The sequence below is a fragment of the Canis lupus genome, chromosome 36, assembly GCF_048164855.1.
Source record: "Canis lupus baileyi chromosome 36, mCanLup2.hap1, whole genome shotgun sequence".
NCBI lineage: Eukaryota > Metazoa > Chordata > Mammalia > Carnivora > Canidae > Canis > Canis lupus.
Window position 1 is genome coordinate 11077319 of NC_132873.1, and position 21720 is coordinate 11099038.

Genomic DNA, 21720 nt, shown 5'->3' on the forward strand with positions numbered 1-21720 from the left:
CTGTATTCACAATTGAAAAAAATATTTTATTTTATTATTATTTTTTTAGATTTTTATTTATTCATGAAAGAGAGTCAGAGGAAAAAAATATTTTAAACTGAGAATAAAGAAGTGAGCTATTAAACTGATGAAAGATAAAGCAAAAATATTTATCATAGTCTTATTTTTTAATACAAAAGCATTATGAAAGGGAAAATTTAATTGGCTAGCTCTTGTGATAGACTCCTCTGCTTGGGACAACATCAAAAATATTTTCATTGTACAAGAATATTGGATGAACTTTCAATATACAGGTGTTTCGACTAACACAGGTAGTCGGAAATCCTGTGTTTGACCTTCCAGGCTAGCTCAAGAGATAGTAAGGCCTAAATCCCTGCCCCAGTTTCTTTACTAACTCTGAACTTGTTGAAACCAATTCTTTGTGTCTTGTGTCATCCTGGTGATTAAAGTGGGAGAGCAACGGGAAGCCATTCTTCACTTCATAGATCTATACTCTGAAATAATGATAAAAGTCCTTAAATCTATGTGCCGAAATATATGTGAGTATGTTACACTCTTCTGCCAAAGCATTTCTCTAGTAATTTTTTAAATGATATAACCAATTGATTTGTGCCTTTTGATTATTGTAAAAAGCAACATTTAAAAAATGTGAATTAGGCATATCATAGGAGATATTTCTACATGTGTAATAATTCACTTCCTTGAGAATAGCTTCCATGACCTTTCAGACAGTGTAAAATCATTGCTGCTTTTGTTTGTTTATCTCTGTTGCACTCCCATGGTGCAATTACATATGCATGTCATGGCACAGAGATTGTAAAAAATACGTATGATATGTATTAGGTCTTGTTCTCTCTTTAGATTGCGGGCTTCTAAGGGCAGGAGCTTGATATTTTTTATCTTTGTTTTCCTGACCTAAATGGACTTACTGGAGCCCTGAATGTGTGTTGACAAAATGAACCAGTAAACCATATTTACCCTAATGCCTTTCTGCAGAATCCAAGCTCGCTGTCCTCTCCACCCATGGGGGTGGGGGACAGTATTCAGGGGAAGCCTAGAACCAATAGGAGATAGCCAACAATAGTCAAGTTCCATTTCCATTATTAAGTAGAAACATGATGAAGGGAACATTATCACCAGGAGCCCCCAGAGTTTTTTTTCAGAAAAAGAGGTTTTTTTTAATTTATTTATTTAATTAATTAATTTATTTTTTAGAAAAAGAGTTTATAATGAGCCTGCAGATAACTTTTTATTGCTTATTTAGGATCATAAACAATATAAATGTTTAGTAAATCATAATCATATAGTGATTTACTAAGGCTGATTTCCATTACCTATTTTTATTTATTCTATTCTATTTATTTCTATTGCCTATTACCTATCTAAGGAACTAAAGATTTTTTCATGAAAAGTTTCTATCTGTAATATTCAGAGTTCTTTTACTCCTCTCAGATTAATGCATAAAGTAGAACATTGGAGAAAGAGGGTTAATTCCTATTTCACAATATTTATGGGTTTAAGGATTCAAAATCATTCTTTTGTTAAATACCATCTTTAATATAATCATATTTTAAAGCAGAATGAGAATGTATGGTGGAAGACTATCTTGATAATTTTGACTGAACTTTGTGAAAATTGTTCATGAGAGAGTTGTTGAGGTACACACACTCCTTGTCCATAGAGCACACTGTATGATTCTCCTTCCAGGCATATACAGTGCATGTGCTTGGGACAGTTCCACTTGGCCCGATCCCATTTTCCAGGCCAGTGAACATAATGGCAGGGTAGAAATGAGATGTGTCTATGTGCCTTTGGTAATTACTGAATATATGTTAATGAAGAGCTTTCCCTTGGCCTTCCACCAGCACAGTTAAATATGACCAACTAGAGCTTTTCCTTGATGAAAGGAAAGCCACTTGCAGAACTATAGAACTCTATATAAACAGATTGCATTTAGATTTAATTTTGAACTAACACAAATGCAAATATTCTCAAATAGATTGCTCTGTAGTTCTTTACAGTTGAAGGAATTCTGAAAGTGAATGCCCTTCTGTAGAGGCATCAGCATTATTGTTGGTATAACAAACTAGCCTCAAGGTAGTTAAGCATCTATATCTAATACATATTCAACACCATGATAGGCATTGTGAGTGAAGAAAAAGTTGCATAGGACATGACCACTGCACTCTATGACTTTAACATTTAGCAGAGTGGACAAGCTGCAGATACTTATTAACCAATAAAAAGGTCTAACAATTACAGTGGCATCTCAGAAATGATTATTAAGATGCTATTAAAATCTTGGCATGCAATGTAAAAGGAGAGTGTGAAGGAATAGAATTATGGGGGAAAGAGGTGATTCCAGTGATTAAATATTATTTTTTCGGTTTCTCTCCCCTGGGCAGTTAACATGTTATTTGGCTCTTATTTATTATGACACATTAAAAGATTTTGAAAATTAGAAAATTTTGACACATTAAAAGATTTTGAAAATTAGAAAATGATATCAAATCAAGTATTAAGATTTTATTGTATTTTCTAATACTGCTTATAGAAAAAGGATTTACCTTATAGAGTTGTAAGCTTTCTCCAGAAACAACACATCAGTCATTTTCCTATTTAATTATCTCAGTTACTTAAATATGTAACACATTCAGCTTTAATGGGACTGCAGAAACACAATTTAAAGCATGGTAGTACTCTGAAATGTTTTTGCTATATCCTGAGAGGAACCCCTCTATTCCATGTTTTTTGTTTGTTTGGTTTTTGGTAGAGAGTGAGTGTGAGAGAGAGAATGGGATTAGGGGTTCAGGAGCAGAGGGAGAGGGAGAGAGAGAATTTCAAGAATCTCCACATCCAGCCAGTAGTATGACATAGAGCTAGACCTCATGACCCTGAGATCATGACCTAAGCCAAAATCAAGAGTTGTTTTTTTTAACCAACTGAGCCATCCAGGTGCCCCATTATTCCGTGGGTTCTTAGGCATGCATATAAAGATACAATACACAAATCTGTTGTTATGGCAACCATTTGGAGATATTATTCTGTAAAATAGTGTGTTAGTTTCCTGGTGATGCCATAACTAACTGAGTGTCTTGAAACAACAAAATTAGTCTCTTAGTTTTGGAAGCCAGAAGTCCCAAATCAAGGTCCTGGTAGATATGGTTCCTCTGAAAGCTGTCAGGTCGATATGGCCCCACATTTCTGTCCAGTTTCTGGTTGTTGTTGGCAATCCTTGGCATTCCTTGGTTTGTAGATGTACCGCTATAGTCTCTGCCTCCATCTTCACATGGCCTTCTTGTCTGCATCTGTCTGCTTTTTTGTTTCTTAGGAAGATATTTGCACTGGATTAAGGGCCAACTCTAATCTACTATGGTCTTATCTCAATCCTTACCTTAATAAAATCTGCAAAATCACCTTATTTTAAATAAAGTCACATGAATCTGGAGGGGACAGTATTCAACCCACTACAAGTAGTAATTGTGAATAGGTATAATTAACCAGGAGATTACTGAAGTATTAATTTATTTCTTGTTTGGCGTTTTCTGATGTATCTTTAGGTCTAAGTAATAACTAATATATTCTTCTTGTTATTTGTGTTCCTCAATATAAATTGAGGCCAAATTATATGATTCTGTGGGTCCAACTTTACACTGCACTTCACACATACCTTTATATGGTTCTAAAATGAAATTTGTTATTTTCTTCCTTCTATTTCTTATCTTACCTAAAGCTACTTGTATTCAGAGGCAAGTTTACTGTAACACTAAACTGGGCTACTTTCTCTCAAAACATTAGGAGGGACCATACAATGGGTTTACAAAATCATATGAGGGTTTTTTTTTTTTTATTTTAGTTTGTAATAGATATTTTAACCACAATTAGGTAACATTGATCTCACTCCCTATTCTGATTTTTTCCTCCAAAACACACCCTTGATATTACAAAACGGCAGGCCAAAGGTGATAGAAAGGTATTTGTATGCATGATGGAGCCTGACTATGGATATATGTGGGTAGTGGAGGAGAAACAAGACTTGAAGTATGTGGAGCAGAAGCTATTCTGTGGAAAATTCTGCATCATACAGCTCATATGGAAAAAATCTTGATAGACATTTTCCTAAGGTTGACAGCAATTCTAACAATTTACATAGCGTTACCAATAATAGGTGGTGAAGTTAAGAGAAACTTATAAAAACTATCTATAGGAGAAAGGAAAATCTGAATTATCCCTTTGGATTTTCTACAGAAAATGATTTTGCAACTTAGTCATATAAAGAGATGATCAGAGTATACAGCTGAAAAATACGAAAAAATATTATGGAGTCATATACATCAATAATTAAGGATATACCATTTCTTTGTGTGTATGGAATATATGTTTTTGTCATTTGTCAGGTTTATAAAATAACTGATTTATTGGGATTTACATTGTTATTAAAATACATTTGTATCTCTTTTTGTAAATTTAATTTTATACTCTTCTTAAAGAGCCTCTCCCATATTTTACAATCTTAAGATCCCCCCAAAACAGAATTTACTTTTGCTTTTATCTTTTCTTTTCCTATAAAACAAAACAAAAATCCCACTGACCAAAATACATGAGTTCTTTTACTAACTTTGTCTCTTGCAAAATAAGATTAAAACACAAAGCTCTTATGAAGTTGTGCCTTTATTACTACCCTTCTTGACTTTGCTAAGTCATGAAAACATCTGAATGTTGAACAGCTTTTGATTCCTCATAAATCAAGTCATCATTATGTGGATTGTTTCTCTCTCTGTCTCTCTCTCTCTCTCTCTAACATCTTTTCCTAAGATAGTCTTTGACTAACATTATCGGATAGTATTTTAATTTATTTTATAAAAAGTAAACCTTAGTTTGGAATCTGATAGGGATTTCTTTTCTCAAAGGCAATGCCTACTTACTTCCTAAATCCCCATATTTTTATAGATTATTTTTTTTAGGTATATAGAGATAATGCTGATGTTAGCTTTTTTTGTCCTTATCTCTGTGTTTAAACTTCCTTTACTTAATTTTACCTAAGAATGGCTTTCACAAATTGCTTATTACCATCTGTATTTTAACCCATGAAGAATATCTCATTTCCTTTCTATTTGATTCCTGTCCTTTTCCCCCCCAATATCTCTGCATATAATCATATAGATAGATAGATAGATAGAGGGAGGGAGGAAGAGTTATGATCTCTTTGTATAAGCAAGCAGCATCCTGGTCATCCATAAAGTGTTCAGAATAATCTGGCAGATAGAAACCTGAAGTTTTATATGAAGAAAGGCTCTTTAGAACATTCAAAGAGAGCAACTCATTTTGCAGAGATGAAAGTAGCTTAAAAGAGGAGATGTGCCTTTTCTAAGTAAAGTCAGAATTAGAGCCTTTGGTTTTCTCATTCTGGGTCCAAATTTAGTCCACTTTAGTTTTTACTACATATACTTAAAATTTACTCATATCTGCATCTAAGCCTTAATTTGCAATTTGTAGTTTTTTCCAAAATAATAATTTCCCATTTCTCTGTCACCCTTTTCTTCAAATAATCACTTGAAGCCAATTGTATAAACATTTAAAAAGAGAGCCTACCATCTTAATCCCTGTTATTATGTAACAAACTGTTGATGGCACTATGAACATGTGAAAGTAAACTAATGATGTAGACTGATTTTTTTTGGTCCACTACGAATTTTTTTTTCCTAACTCTAATAATTTACATGCCTTCAGGTATGTAATCCTACCAACTTCAAATTGCAGTACCAACTTAAGCCTATTTTTTATTTTCTCCAATTCTCTGCTCTTTTGTTTCTTGTTCCTGCTCCACAAGGATCCGTTTGTCTTCTGATTTTCTAGTTTTCTCAAGCATACCATATTCCCCCACTCCATTTTTCAGATATTTTCACCAAAAAATAAAATTTTAATTTTGTCTTATCTCTATCTTTTTTTTAAGATTTTATTTATTCATGAGAGAGAGAGAGAGAGAGAGAGAGAGAGAAGCAGAGACACAGGCAGAGGGAGAAGCAGGCTTCATGCAGGGAGCCCAATGTGGGACTCAATACCGGGACTCCAGGATCATGCACTGGGCCGAAGGCAGACACTCAACCACTGAGCCACCCAGAGATCCCCATTGTCTTATCTCTTTTAAGGTGGACATTCTATTAAGCAGATATCCCCCTATATATCTGTGTAAGAAGTGGATTTTTTATTCTACTCTGCTATTCTTCTCATTGATTTAAATTATACCATATATTTTTTTAAGATTTTATTTATTTACTTGAGAGAGAGATAGAGACAGAGCATGAGCAAGTTGGGGGAGGAGGGTGTGCAGAAGGAGAGGAATTGGGAGAAGCAGGGTCCCTGCTAAGCCGGAAGCTGGATGCAGGGCTGGATCCCAGGACCCTTAGATCATGACCTGAGCTGAAGCCAGACACTTAACTGAGCCAACCAGGAGCCTCTAAAATTATACCATTTATACGTAGGACTTACAATCGAGGAGTAGTACTATTAATTTTGCACAATTGAACAAAAGGCACTTAAAAACCTAGAATTAATTCATTTTCTTTCTTTCTTTCTTTCTTTCTTTCTTTCTTTCTTTCTTTCTTTCTTTCTCTCTCTCTCTCTCTCTCTCTCTCTCTCTCTCTCTCTCTCCCTCCCTCTTTCTTTTTTTGGGTAATTTCTATAAACTGGAACTCACTAAATAAATTTTTAATCAATGAAAACATTTTATATGAGTTTCTGCTGGTTCAGTTATACAAAATATATTTTATTTTTTAAAGCATCAGAGCCCTATATGTGTCCTTATTTCTTCTTTACAATAAATATATTCACATGGTTTACTCATTAATTTTTAGTAAGAGGAACAAAAGTCATTGTTTAAACAAGGGCTGCTTTCTTAAGTTTGGGTCAGAGCATTTAATGGGCTGTACCTGGAATTTCTCAACTTAAGTGGGTATGTGTGTGTTGGGAGGGGGCCCATTGGCTTTCCAAGTACTTGTCTCAGAATAGCTTTTAAAGTATAATTTATAATGTGGAGAGAGGAAGTGTTGTTTAATAGATTTTTAAGTCTTTTTTTTAGTTTGCTATTTTAATACTCATGTTGAAAGTGACAAACACTAAAGATAATATTGACATTCATATATTACAGAATTTAATGATCTGATAAAGAACATTAATTGGGTTCTATTTTTCCAACATTTTATTATAAAAGTTTTCAAATATACATAAAAGCTGCAAGAATTTTATAGTAGACATCTTTCTAAATGCTACAGTTGGCATATTGGTATCCATCTCTAAATTCGTCTTTTTTTTTTTTTCTTTAATTCGTCTTTTATTCTTTCAGTGCTTTTCATGGTAAGGTAAAAATGTCTATAGACTTCCAAATCAAATTTTGTTTCTTAATTTTCTTAATTTTCTTAACTTTCCTCATGACTTTCTTCTCAGATAATCATTGTTCGAGGCCTAGGCATTATGTGTAATAAATTAAATGGAAGATATGCTTTTAGTATTTATCAAAATTATCTATACTGATTCATGGATTTTACATGCCCTGAAAAAAAAAAGGTACTAGAAATGCAGGTTGTAGCATTAGTTATGTGCCAGCTAAACAATTTCCAAAAACACTTATTTTGAACTAGATTATACTACTTAGGCACTTTTAACGAGGCAGTTTCAATGATCTATTCAAATCTAATTACTTTTAAAGAGGAAATGGTGAGTTTTTTTCTGGCTTATTGTAATGAATTTTTTTAAAATTATCTTTTATTACCTAAATATATTACAGACAATAATTCAGCAGAGCTACTCTGGGATGCAATTTGATGTTATGTATTGTTTGGAGTTTTATTTATTTAGTGAAGTTTTTGAAATATTGATACGATTCAGGGGTGAATACAGAAGACATTCAGGCTGGGGCATCTGGGTGGCTCAGTTAGGTGTCCAACTATTGGTTTTATCTCAGATCATGATCTCAGCATCCTGGGATCAGCCCCAGGCTGGGCACTCAGTGGAGAGTCTCCTTGTAGATACTCTCTCTCCTTCTGCCCCTCCCTCCACTCCTCTTCTCTCTCTCTCTCTCTCTCTCTCTCTGTGTCTCTAAAATAAATACATAAATCTTTTTTAAAAAGGCATTCAGGGAATTAGAGACTATAAGTTTTCAGTTATTAAATAATATATAGTTATACACAATGTAAAGATTTTTAGAAATTATAACTCAGATACAAATATTTGTTTACCCCTTTAAAATGTAAGCTATTTATCATTTAATATTCTATTCTTCCTGAGACAATGGATGATATTTTTCATTATTGTTAAAATTCTCTTATTTAGTTTTGTTCAAAATAAATTTTGAATTTGTTAATGGGTATTTATATATTCAAATTTTGTCTGTAGCATTTGCTAATGTAACTAAAGAGAAATCTTCATTGAGAAAGTTTTGAAAAGATTAAAACAAAAATATCATTTTACAAATAGTACATGAAGCTATTCAAGGCTAGGGGTATTCAAAACCCTTAAAATTGAAAAGAAATCTGTTTTTGTTCAGTAAGGAGATATATCATAACTATATACTCACTTTTTAAATTACATTGATACTAACATTCCTATAAACAATTTTGTGCACAAGTGATAATTCATACACTAGAATTTTAAGATATTTTCAAACACATTCTGAACACCAGAATTATTTTGTTATTTGTTTGGTTGGTTAGTTTTGAGCAGGATGAATTGAGGGTTTATGGATTAGTGAGGATATTTTCTCAAGGACAAACACTTGAGTTAGTGACAGACTGGGGGCCACTTTTATCGGCTGACAATCCAGTCCCTTAATTACCAGACCATGCTTTCTTCACATTTTTCTACATATTCATGCATTTAATGAGATTCTGTTTACGACTGGGAACTTAATGTATTTCTTCTTAGATTACCACTGTAGACCAAATATACACATTATGAAGTGCAGAAGAGTTTGTATGCTTCATTGAGAGAACTGAATTTTATGTTTGAAGCATGACATTGCATTTAGAGTGAATTCCTCACAATTCACTGATTGTTTATGCAGCTTTGAGCCAAGGTGTTTAAACTTTCTGGGTCTTAGTGATTATGATACTGAAGTTTTAATATATTTTATTTCTTGAATAAAAACTCTTTTCAGGGATGTAAAGAAATATATCCTTATGAAGAACCTGAAAATGAGAGTTAAAGTTTAATTTCTAAAGTATATAAACTAAATACTAAATGAAAGAAGTACTAAATAATAGATGATCTGGGTTGCTATCTGTCGAGGAGTGCTCACTAGAATTGTCAACTGCTGAAAAATCTTCATCTCCTCTGGGAAAGGGTGAATACTAATTACTTTAGAATTATGAAATATTGGAGCCAAATGACTACAAAGTCCAAACTTATTTAAGACTCCATATCGTATAAAGGTTAGCAAAAATCAATTACAGACCGTTAGCTAACTGCAAGCAAAATTGTTCTATTTTAGTCTGACATCTATAAGCTTTGAATTTAATTTGTTAGAATACAATTTGCTACAGATCCCCATTTCCTTTCCTTTTCTTTTTTTTTAAAATATTTTATTTATTAATGAGAGACAGAGAGAGGCAGAGACATAGGCAAAGGAAGAAGCAGGCTCCCTACGGGGATCCCAATGTGGGACTCAATCCCCAGGCACCGGGGTCATGCCCTTAGCCAAAGGCAGACGCTCAACACTGAGCCACCCAGGCTTCTCCAGATTCCCACTTTCTAAACACAAATGTAATATTTGGTGGTATTTGTATAGGCTATCGCAAGATTTTATCTGTCAAATTTGCTATCTTCATTAAATCATCTAATCAAGTTGTGGGATATGTAAGTTTTGGAGTCGCATGAATCCAATTGGAGTCCTGGTTCTGCCACTCATTAGTCCATAGATAAAAGGCTGATTTTGCCTTCTGTGTTTTCATGGACAATGTGAGAACAATAGCTATTTTAGGGAGTTATTAGGTAAATTAAATGAAATATAGTGCTTAATACATATAGGTCCTCAATAAATGTTTAATAATAACCCACTGCTCTTCCAACTCTGGAAAATATTTTCCAAGGAATGCACATAACTTTCTTCTCTATTTTATTCCCACGTTGGCACTATTACCTACAGTTCTTCTTTGTTTCTGACCATCAAACTAATTTCCCCTTGACTTAACCTACCCAACAACAAAAGATGATTGATGTCATTCCCTAAATAATGATGATGGTGATGGTGGTGGCTGTGATAAGGCAAATTATTTGAATAAGAAAACCAAAAATAATAATGCTTTATATGTTAATAGAAATTACTAGTTACCTAAGCAATTTTTATGCATTATTTTATGAAGGCAGTAGTGAAAGTCAAATAAGATCATGTGTGGGAAAGAAGTCAGAGCTCTCTTTAGCAAAATAAATAAACATGACCTATGTTAAATGTCACGAAATATTCAATATATGCATACCCAGTAATGTGGGAGAGTTAACATATTCTTAAATACTCTTGCACCAAGAGCTGATAGTGTATTTTGCTTAATACTCCAAAAGTTCTCATTCATATATTTGCTTCAGGTTTCTTAATTGTAGATTAAAAATAATTGGCAGATTAAGTAAACTGTGCCCTTTGCTGCATAATATTATGTTGGGGGAGGGGAATGGAGTTGTATTAGTTAAAAACTGAAAATTTGCTGAATTAGATACTTTATTAAAGGGTGAGTCTTTTCTGTACCTCCAGCAGAATGATTGATTTTCTTGTATTATTTATATATATATATATATAAACATAATCTGGAGAGTGGCCTTTTTGGTCATTGTGGTAAGCCATTACTTTTATTTCTGTTCATCTTGATGGTAATTAGTGATATGATTATTTTCATGGGTACACATAATGTGAAACAGTGAGAAAGATGTCATTAATATATTAAGTATTATAAGATATTGAACTTTTATTTTACCTCATTTGATGCCATAAATAATGTGTATGCTTGCTTCCTCTGTATGCTACATACGTGTATACGTGTGTGAAGATTAAGATGTAGTCCTGTAACTATTAAATGATCTATGGTAGAATGGATTACTCTGCTGGGCTCTTAAATAGTATCTGAATGTTCTAATAAAATTAAGACTCTTTCTTAGAGAGTACCTCTCTCACTAACAACACATGACAAAATATTTACTGCACACTTGGTTGTTTGAGTCTTAAATTGTGAGGGTGATATATAGGAACTAGCCTTCTGGAATGACAATTCTTCTGAAATTGGACCTTTATGACCTCCCTGTTCCTTATCCTCTTCTAACATATAAACACTGTGAGTCCTGAATTTTGACAATATTTCAGAGAAATCTTGCTGCTTTATGAAAGCAGTATAGAAAGTTTTCCCATAAGTGTATGCTATATTTTTCCTATGCTGTACTTTTAATATACATAAACAAAATTACAAATTCATGGGGAATCATTTTAGGGGCTCTTCTGAGACAGTGTTGGCTGCCTGGATATTGCTGCCCTGAGGGGGTTTGTTCAAATGATTGTGATCCCACAGTAGAGCAGATTGAGCCAGTCTAACCTGGCAATTGGGAGCAGGTGTGGGAAAAACAGCACAGCAGAGTCATAACAAAGCGTTTATTGCCACTTACAGGATTGCAATTTTAAATAATGCTATTTGTTTTGTTTGTTCCCTTTGTAGTGTGATTCAGTGTGTCAGATCCAACATAGATGTCTGCATTTTAACTTAGTCTCCATTCCTTTGATTTTGTTATTTAATGAGTGGATTGGTGTAAAATTAGGCTCTGTGCTGTAGGCAATAATCTGGTAAATAAAATAAGGAGTTTTTTGGATAGAGTGATTGTTATGAATTTTTTTTGTTTTTAATGAGAGACTGTAACATTTTAAGGAGGCTTTGGAATTGTATATCTGTATTAATATACTTTTCCAGGAATATACATATCTACAATAAACTAAATTTTTTTTCAATTCTATTTAACTATTTTTAAAAGGAAACCCAAATAATCAGGCATGACATAACTAATTTATTATCTTGACTTCGGTGCAAATGCCAAAAGACATAGTGCTTTGCAGCTTGGTTACTTCAAGTGTGCTCTGTTGACCTGTAGCAATGGACATAAACTTGAGACCTTGTAGAAATACAGAATGATAAACCTTACTCCAGATCTATTGGATAATAATAATATGCATTTTAATAAAATCCTATGTAATTACTATGTACATAAACATGTGAAAAACATTGATTCCATTGGAGAAGAGAAGCAAATTTATTTACTTATTCTTGATTTTTTAAAAATGTATATAATGGAAGAACTGATGAGGAAGAAATGCATTAGAATCCAGTTAATTACGGTTTTTCACATTCTCTCACAACTACTGAGAAGAATTTAGAGATGTTCGCTCAATTTTCATTTACTTCAGCAATTTTAAATATTTTTTCTTTAAAGTTATAGTTCAAGCTTCGGTTTATTGTTTCCTTGGATCCATACCTAAAATAAGAAGATTAATAGGAAGCTTGTACCCAGTTGTAATTAAACATATTAGTAAGTGGGCACTAGAACTTTACAGATTATGTGGTATCCCTTTGGCACAAACTCCTATCACATGATGTTTATTCACATTAAATGAATAAATCTGCAGATGTCTTGCTTCTAAGCAAAGTGAGCTAATGAAGCATTAATATATAACTGAAGACTTTCTCAATGACAACATAGGATGTAGATGTCAAACTGTCATGGGTATTAGAAAAAATGTAAACGATATTATGCAGATTGTCTTACAAGATGCTCACTTGTGTTAATGTATTTTGTGATTACATATCTGAGCATTAGTGTCTTTAGATGATACCCTAAGAAAATATGACACTTCCAGGTTTTCAGTTTTTACAAAGCATTTATCTATGTTGGGCTAGATGTTCCCATCATCGCACCCACACACTTACTGTCATTTGTGCCCCTATGTGCGAAAGCATGGACTTTTCATGCTTTTGATCTAACAGTCTGGTGCCATTTACGCTCACTTTTTTTTTTTAAAGACATTGGCCTCACAATTCTCTCCTCTTTGATGTATCATTGGAAACCAAGGATATAGTTATTTCTCCCATCTTTAAAAACTTTCTGTGAACCCCATTTTTTCCTCTGGTTACCACCCTGATTTCTCTTTCCTTTATGAGGAAAATACTTCTTACAAGTGCGGCTACATTTTGCTTTCTGTAATTTTCTTCATCTTTCCTTGAAACCATTCTGGTCAGGCATTTGAACTTGCTGTCTTCTGAAAACAACTTTTATAAAGGTCAAAAAGAACTCCCATGGTGTATGCTCAACGTTTTAGTTTTCATCTTACTTAATCTATCAACAGTATTTCACATAGAAGATCATTTTTTTTTTCCTGAAATATTTTCTTAACTTGATTTTTGTGACACCACAATTCCTCTTACCTTTCTGGTTTTCTCATTCTTTTGTTCATTTTTCCTCCCTTCCTCTACTCCAAATGTTACCGTGCACTTTAGGGCGGAGTTTTAGGACATCTTTTTGCGTATCTACAATCATATCCATTTTCATTATTTATTTAATGGAACATGTTGATGACTCTCAAATTTATGCCTTATCTCAGTAAATAGCAATTAGATTCCTCCAGTTACTCAGGATAAACATTTGACTTCTTTCTCTTAGAGTGTGCATCCAAATGCCAAATATTCTAAGGCTCTCTCTTCAAAATATATCTAGAATCTGGTGACATATTAACACCTGCACTCTTGCACACTTGAAAGAGCCATTCTTTTCTCTTTCTTGAATTTTTGAAATTACCTTCTATCTGGTCTTCTGTCTTCTACTTTTATCTCCTTATTAATCTGTTTTTAATTAAAAAACCAGAGTATTAAAATGTAAACCAGACTATGACACTTAGCTTCTGAATTTCCCATGGCTTCCTGTATCTCTTTGACTTAAAGCCAACACAGCATTTACAAGGAACTCCATGACCTACTTTCTGTCACTTTTCTACCCATATCTCCTATCATTTCTTACTTTCTTTTCACCTGCTACGCTGACATTTTTATACCTACAACATATCAGGCACACTCCTGCCTCAGGACTTTTGCATTTGCTGTTTCTTCTGTCTGTATAGCTTTCTCCTATATATCTGAATGGTTCCCTCTCTCGTTTTCCTCATATAATTTCCCAAAATCCAAACAAGTTCTTGTCTTGACCATCCATTCAAAAACGTAACTTCTTTGATACTATCTTCTTTGCATTTTTTTCTATTCCTTAGTAGTGCCTAATATACTATATATATTACTTGCTTGTTTGTTTTCTCACTAGAATATGAGTCGAGGAGAGGGTTTTATTTTGTTTTTGTTTTTTTTTTTTCTTCTTGTTTTGTTTTGTCTTTCCTTTCCCTGTCTGTGGTTGTTTTCCAAGTACCTAGAATAATGTCTCATGCAATAAGTACAGAATAACTATTTATCAAATGCTAGTATTCTAGTTTTCAATAAACTTCTACTAAAAGCACTTTTGAAAATAAGACAGCAAACTATATATGTAATTCTTCCTAAATAGAAGTTGAGTTCCTTATTGGAATTCAAAATATAAAGAGATTTAAAATTGAGTCACACATGCTTTTTACATAATAACAACTCTTTTAAAAGATTTTATTTATTTATGTATTCATTAGAGACATACAGAGAGGCAGAGGCGTAGGCAGAGGGAGAAGCAGGCTTTCTGCAGGGAGCCCGATGTGAGACTCAATCCCAGGACCTTGGGATCACGACCTGAGCTGAAGGCAGATGCTCAACCACTGAGCCACCAGGCGTCCCAATAATAACAACTCTTGAACTTATAATATTTGGAAGAACTTTATGCCTATCCACTTGAAGCTGTACTGCTATTGCCAGTGATAGACCAAATATGATAAAATAATTCCATAACTTAGCCCAGAGTTTGTTTGATTGATTGATTGATTGATTGATTGATTGATTTTAGCCCAGAGTTTTAAAACTTCTTTCTGTTTAAAGATCTCTCAAAAATCTGAGTTATACAACTATTTATTTGTCAAAATCTTTTTAAAGTTTGTGTTAGTAATTTTTAATTCTGAGAATGGAAATGAGAGAGCAGGGAACTGGGGCTTTTTCTCTTTTGCTTCAAACATTTCTGAACTGATAATTTTTTAACACCATAAGAGTATTATTCTTTTGAATAAAAACAAGCAAAAACAAAACACAACCAAAAAAAAAAAAAAAAAAGCCAAGAACAGGGCTGCTTATGTGTATTTGTCTAGAAAATGAAGGGAAGAGGATAGAACTCATTCATTCAGATATTGTGTAATAACAAAGAACAAATGAGTGCATGAATTTAGATAAAATGTTATATGATGTTTATCAGTTTAGATTGTATCATTTTACATCTGTCTGGTGTTTCCTGCAACTAATCATGGTGTCCCAAATTCAATATATAATTTTATTACACAGTAGGCTGTCATTTAAATATCTGGCAATCTTATCCATGTAGAACAGAATATAAATAAAGAAGGAAATAAGGAGGTTCCTGAGCAGTCAAAATTGATATAAAAAACCACTGAGAAAAATTTCAAGCACTGTATCGTTCCAACAGTTCTCTTAGAACTAATTTACACTTTTTTTAAAACAATTACATAAGGTTTCAAACTTCATACTCATTTGGAAGTGTAAATTAATAGATGTGTAAAGAATTACCTTTTTGAGATAGAAATATTGGAAGCTGAGAGACAATATTAGCTGGCAACAAACAATGAAATAAAGAACCCCTACCATATATACTTGTAAGAATAAAGAAAAAAAAAAGAAAAGAAGAAAGAAAGAGCAGAGAAAAAATAATAGAATAATATGTGTGGAAAAATGACTCCATATACTCAGGAACTAAAAAAAAAAATCATTGTGTTCCAATACGATTTAATTATTCCAGTTCTTTATGGTCATCTTCAGTTATCAAAGTAGAAGTATAGGTTGGATTGTGTTCAATACATTGTGTTAAAGAGGACAGGAAAATATCCCAAATATTTTTTCCAAAAAAAAAAAAAGTATAGTGTTGAAATAATTAAACCCTTACCAATTAAATAGATTATTGTATATAATTATTGAACAAAGGATAGGTGGAATGATTAAACTGATAGTAATATGTGTATTTACCTTGAACTACATAACACCGTATTAGATGAGTGTGTATGAGATGGATTTTTAAGTTGTACAACTGATTTTGGTTGCCTGTTAATTGCATGTAAGCTCTTTAAAATTGTCAGACTTCTTTGCTATATACATCCGCAGAAATCAGTATTTAATTTACTGTGAGTAAAAAACATTTTACCAAATCAGTTCCCTTTTGTATGCAGTGATGCTTGTGGTCATATCTGTTGGCAAGCGCAATAAAATGTTTAGTGCTTTTAGTTTGTGGATTAACCGATTTTTTTTAAAAGATTTTATTTATTTATTCATGAGAGACAGAGAGAGAGGCAGAGACACAGGCAGAGGGAGAAGCAGGCTCCATGCAGGGAGCCCAACATGGGACTCGATCTCAGGTCTCCAGGATCACACACCCTGGGCGGAAGGCAGTGCTAAACTGCTGAGCGACCCAGGTTGCCTATGGATTAACCGATTAATGGGCTCTGGGATTCTTGAGTTTTATAAATATGGAGAAAGCTATGAATTGTTAAGTTTCTGTTGTTTTATCCACAGGTGGATGTAGAAGTTTTCAGTAGCTCAGTGTTTCCCCTGATTAAGACATTCTAGTGGCACCAAAGTTTCTATTTTGCTTTTACTAAAGTTCTCCTTCAGGATGTCAGCAATTCCATCTGTTGCTTTATTATTCCCACCCTAAAATGACGTGAAGCTAAAAGAAACAAAAACTGCCTGTTTTCCCTCTGTAGCCTTTCTTCTCTATGTCATGAATAATGATCTCCCTTTTGATGGTCAGATCAAAAAAAATAAATTTCCCAAAATATAAATTTAATTATAGGGAATTTTCCTAATTCTTAAGTTCTTTCCAGTCTCCATTATTATATAAATACACACATGTATGCATGATGCATAAATGTATTTATATATAACCTGTTTTACAGAATTACCTTAGTTATATTTGTTAGATTTGTCCTTATCTTTTTTGAGCAGGAGATCAAAGCATACTATTATGGTTATCAGCAGTGCAGTTGATTTACTTAATTACTATGCTTTATTGTAAACAATAAGCTAGTTTAAGGAGTGTTAACAGGAATAAATGAAGTTCAGTTGCTGGATTAGTCTCTGTAAAAAAACAGCAGCTCATACAATTAGTTTTTGTTTATTTACATTATAGAAATCAGATGTTTGACTATGTAATAGAATTCCCTACTCCCAGATTATGTGCATAGTTCATTTAAATTTGAAGAAAAAGGTAAATATATCCAAAAGATTCTGGAGAAAATATAAAAGTATTTAATAGGGGGCAACAGAGACTATACCCCTGTAGGTTCACAAGAAAAAACCCAATTGGGACACTTCTGTGGTTCAGTTGGTTAAGCCTCTGACTCTTGATTTGGCTCAGGTCATGATCTCAGAGTCCTGGGATCAAGCCCTGCTAGGGCTCAGCACTCAGCAGTGAGTCTTCTGGAGGATTCTCTCCCTGCCGCCCCTCCCCCCACTCTTCCCCCAAGTTTGCATTTGTGCTCTCTCTCTCTCATAAATACATAAATCTATCTATCCATCTATCTTAAAAAAAAAAAAAGAGGATCTGAGTTACCTAAAGATGTTTACTAACAAGAAGCCAGTTAATCTAAAACTGGATAGTTGACATTTTGAGAGACCTCTTAACATTAATTTAACCTAATATAATGATTGTGCTGACTACCTATAACCTTCATATATAGATCTTCTTTTCCTCACCACTTAAATTTTCTGTTTAAAGTAGTTGATTGAATTTGTGGTGACCTGGATGTGATATAGTAGAGAATTAAAGAATTGGTCTGTAACCTCATTGTAATCTAGATTTGGGAAAAACTTCTGACATTGAAGAAGTGTAGGTGGATACCTTCTGTGTAAGTTAATCACAACCAGGAATCCTATATAGATAGTATAACCACTACAACAATGTGGTGAGACCAGGTTTTATAATTGATAATATAAAACCCCTTCCATTTGTTATAGCCATGTCACAAAACAAGTATATGCTTGTTTTGGGCAAAAATAATTGTGTTAAGTAAGGCCCAACTTAACAAAAGTTCATATAAATGCTTCTAAAGATGTATCACACTGGATTTTGAAATGACTGTACATAATTCAAAATTTGAACATTGGCTCAAAGTTTAACCAGTTCTTTGATTTTGCTTACAAGGTAGACACTAAAATAGTTCTTTTATTGAAAAATGTTGATTTATACTTTCAGAATATTTAAATATGTGTTTTTAATTACAAAAGTAAAAAAAAAAAAATCCAAGTCATGTGGAAATGTAAAAATTTCAAAACAGTATCTCCAATGTTACTTTTAAATCTCCAATTCCAGGAATAGCCACTATAGAGAATTTTCTTTAATATACCATTAATTCCTGAAGTGCTATGATTATACATAAAATAAGAAAGCAAAGTAATTTATGATGGTTTGCTTTTTATTGCTTTCTAAACAAGGAAATTCTGAACATATATTGAGGGCCCCCTGTGAGTAGTCTCATCCAAATTTTCCAACCAATTCTAATAATTTGAAATAAATGTAATTGTACTTGCCAGGCTTAATATTTAAAGAAATTCTTACATTAGATTTTCTTTAAGTAGAGAAGCCCTGTATTTTTAACAACTTTATTGAGGTATAATTTACATATGATGAAATATACCCATATTAAGTATACAATTTAATCAGTTTTAGTAAACTCATAGAGCTTAGCAACCATCCTCATTATCTTGTTTTGGAACATTTCCATCACCTTAAAATTTTGTTTATGCTTGATTATGATCAATCTATATCCCAATCCCAGCCCCAGACCAGCAGTGATCTGCTTTCTATCTCTAAAGATTTGCCCTTTCCAGTAATTTCATGTTAGTGCAATCATTAGTGCAATTTTTAATGCAAATACTGAATGCATTTATATTTATGTCTACCTGTTTTTTATTTTTAAATTTAGCATATTGTTTTTGAAGTTTATCTATTTAATGGCTTGTATATTACTAGTCCATATCTTTATATGGGTTGTTTCCAGCTGGGGCTATTATAAATAAAGTTATGAGCATTCTTACCAAATCTGATCATTCCCAAGGTTTTCCCATCTCAACAAATGTTACCATTATTTACCTGGGTACTTAGATGGAAAACCTGAGGCTCCTCCTATCTTGACCTACCAACACTAGTTGTACTTTCTGTCTGAGATACTTTTTCTCCTGATCAACCCAAAGCTGGATATTTCTTGTTATTTAGCTCTCTGCTTGCTTCTCCCTCTGCTCCTCCCCACTGCTTGTGCTCACTGGCTCTCTCTCAAATAAATGAATACAATTTTAAAAATAAATGAATAAGCAAACAGAATCCCCACTGAGCAGGGAGGGCAATATGGAACTTGATCCCAGGACCCTAAGATCATGACCTAATCCGAAGGCAGTTGCTTAACTACTCATGTACCCCTAGCTCTAAATTTAAAAGCCACTCCCTCAATACAAGTTAGTTCTCGGGCAGCCCGGGTGGCTCAGCGGTTTAGCGCCGCCTGCAGCCCAGGGCATGATCCTGGAGACCCGGGATCGAGTCCCACATCTGGCTCCCTGCATGGAGTCTGCTTATCCCCCTGCCTGTGTCTCTGCCTCTCTCTGTGTGTCTCTCATGAATGAATAAATAAAAATCTTAAAAAAAAAAAAAAGTTCTCATCATTACCTGATATTTTTTGTTATGTTTATTATCTTTATCCATCTCCCAAATTGAATGAAATTCTCATTACAACAGAGCCTTCTCGGTCTTATTCATTTCAGTAGTCCCATACTTTTCATAGTAGGTGCTCAGTAAATGTTCCAGGTAGACATATACAGACTTTGTTCTTAACCTTGTATCTAAGGTTTAAAACGAGCACATTACAGTTATTTACCTCACTCCTTACAATGACCCACTGTTAGCATAGTCATATGTGTATTTATTTTCATTATTATATTTCTTCACAAAATTTTGGAGACTCAGCTCCAATTTCATAGATTTAAGAGGAACAATAGAAGAACATAATTTTATCACGCTAATTTCCATTTCTTTAAAAAATGCTAGAAATAATAACAATAATTAGAAACTTTCAACCATAGTCCTCTTAAACCCCAAGATGGTGGAAAATATTTTGAAATGTTAATAGTTTAACCCTAAAACACTAATTTTTGACAAGAGAAACACAAACAACATTCCATTAGATGTAACAGTTAAGGCATATAGTTGAAGTTCCAAATTTTTTCTACAGCAGAATGCTTTAGTTCAGACTCCAATCGTAGGTTGTGGAGATATCACTGGAAGATATGAGAGATCATAACTGTTTAGAATTTAAATAAACAATAGTGGCACAATAATTATCTCTTTTTTTTTCTTTTTCCAAACTATGAATAATTTGACTTAAGGAATTTATTGATATGTAAAATTCTTTAAGTATTGTCTAGACAATTTAATCTTCTTTTTTCCATTTCATATCTTTTTTTTTTAATTTAAACTCAATTTGCCAACATATAGTATAACACTCAGTGTTCACCTCCTCAGGTGCCCTCCTTAATGCTCCTCACCCAAATATCCCATTCCCTTCTGCAACCCTTTGTTTCCTAGAATTCGGAGTCTCTCATGGTTTGTCTTCCTCTCTAATTTCTCCCCACTCAGTGCCCCCTGCCCCAGCCCACCACTTCCCTTATGGTCCCTTTCACTATTTCTTATATTCCACATATGGGTGAAACCATATGATAATTGTCTTTTAGAGAATTTAATCAAAGTGATCTTTAAGTGACTTAGATTTTTGGAGTTTGAGCCAGAAGAACTTTGTAAGTCATCTAATTATATTGGTTTCTTTCAGTTAAGGAAACTGAGGCCTCAGGAATTTAGGCAGTAAATCCGATGAAAACTGAACACCTGCAGAAATCTAGTCACACAAAGTAAAGAAACATGCTGCTGTCTACATTTACGCTGGAGATTTCCTTCCTCAGTGCCTCTCTTCCTATTACGTTATCTTCCTGTACTCTACTTTCACATCTTCACATTTCTAATTCCATTTGAGACCCAGCTCAAATACCAGTTTCTTCACAAGGCCCTTTCTGATTCCAGAGCTGTCAGTTCTTATCCTCTGCATACCAGTAACTTTTTAGCTACCTCTTCTATGAAGTCTACCTTGTATTTTATCTATAGTTTCTGTATTTTTACACTAACTTTAAGCTACTTGAGGGCAGTGGTTATATCTCATTCATCTTTTCATCTCCTACAAACTTGACTGAGTCATGTGATTGTGTTCAATACATTTTGTAGAATAAATGGATGGGATGCAGTGTTGATTTCTGTTATTAAAAGGTAGATAAGATCTCTGTTAATTTTTTCCTAAGGAGGGATAGTACACTCAGTGAATATATTTTCACTTCATGCACATTTATTAGTCATGTAGCCACATTCAAGCTGCTTAAAATAAAATATTAATCCAATTAATTTAAGCTTTTAAAACAAAACAGTGTGTAGTGCTCTTCTTTGCTGAAATGATCTTATTAGCACAAATTAGTGCTCTGATGTTAAACTTCT

The 21720-nt window shown here is 33.4% G+C and overlaps 1 protein-coding gene and 1 long non-coding RNA gene across 8 annotated transcripts in view; one reads left to right on the forward strand and one right to left on the reverse strand.

The window, feature by feature from the left end:
- The window catches only part of LOC140625876 (uncharacterized), a 54796-nt gene extending 53777 nt beyond the window's left edge, over positions 1-1019 (reverse strand). Inside the window, exon 1 of the long non-coding RNA XR_012025151.1 lies at positions 979-1019. This is a non-coding gene — a long non-coding RNA (uncharacterized lncRNA). The remainder of the gene's footprint in view (positions 1-978) is intronic.
- Positions 1-21720, forward strand: part of ERBB4 (erb-b2 receptor tyrosine kinase 4) — a 1106221-nt gene that overhangs the window by 282307 nt on the left and 802194 nt on the right. The window lies entirely within an intron of this gene.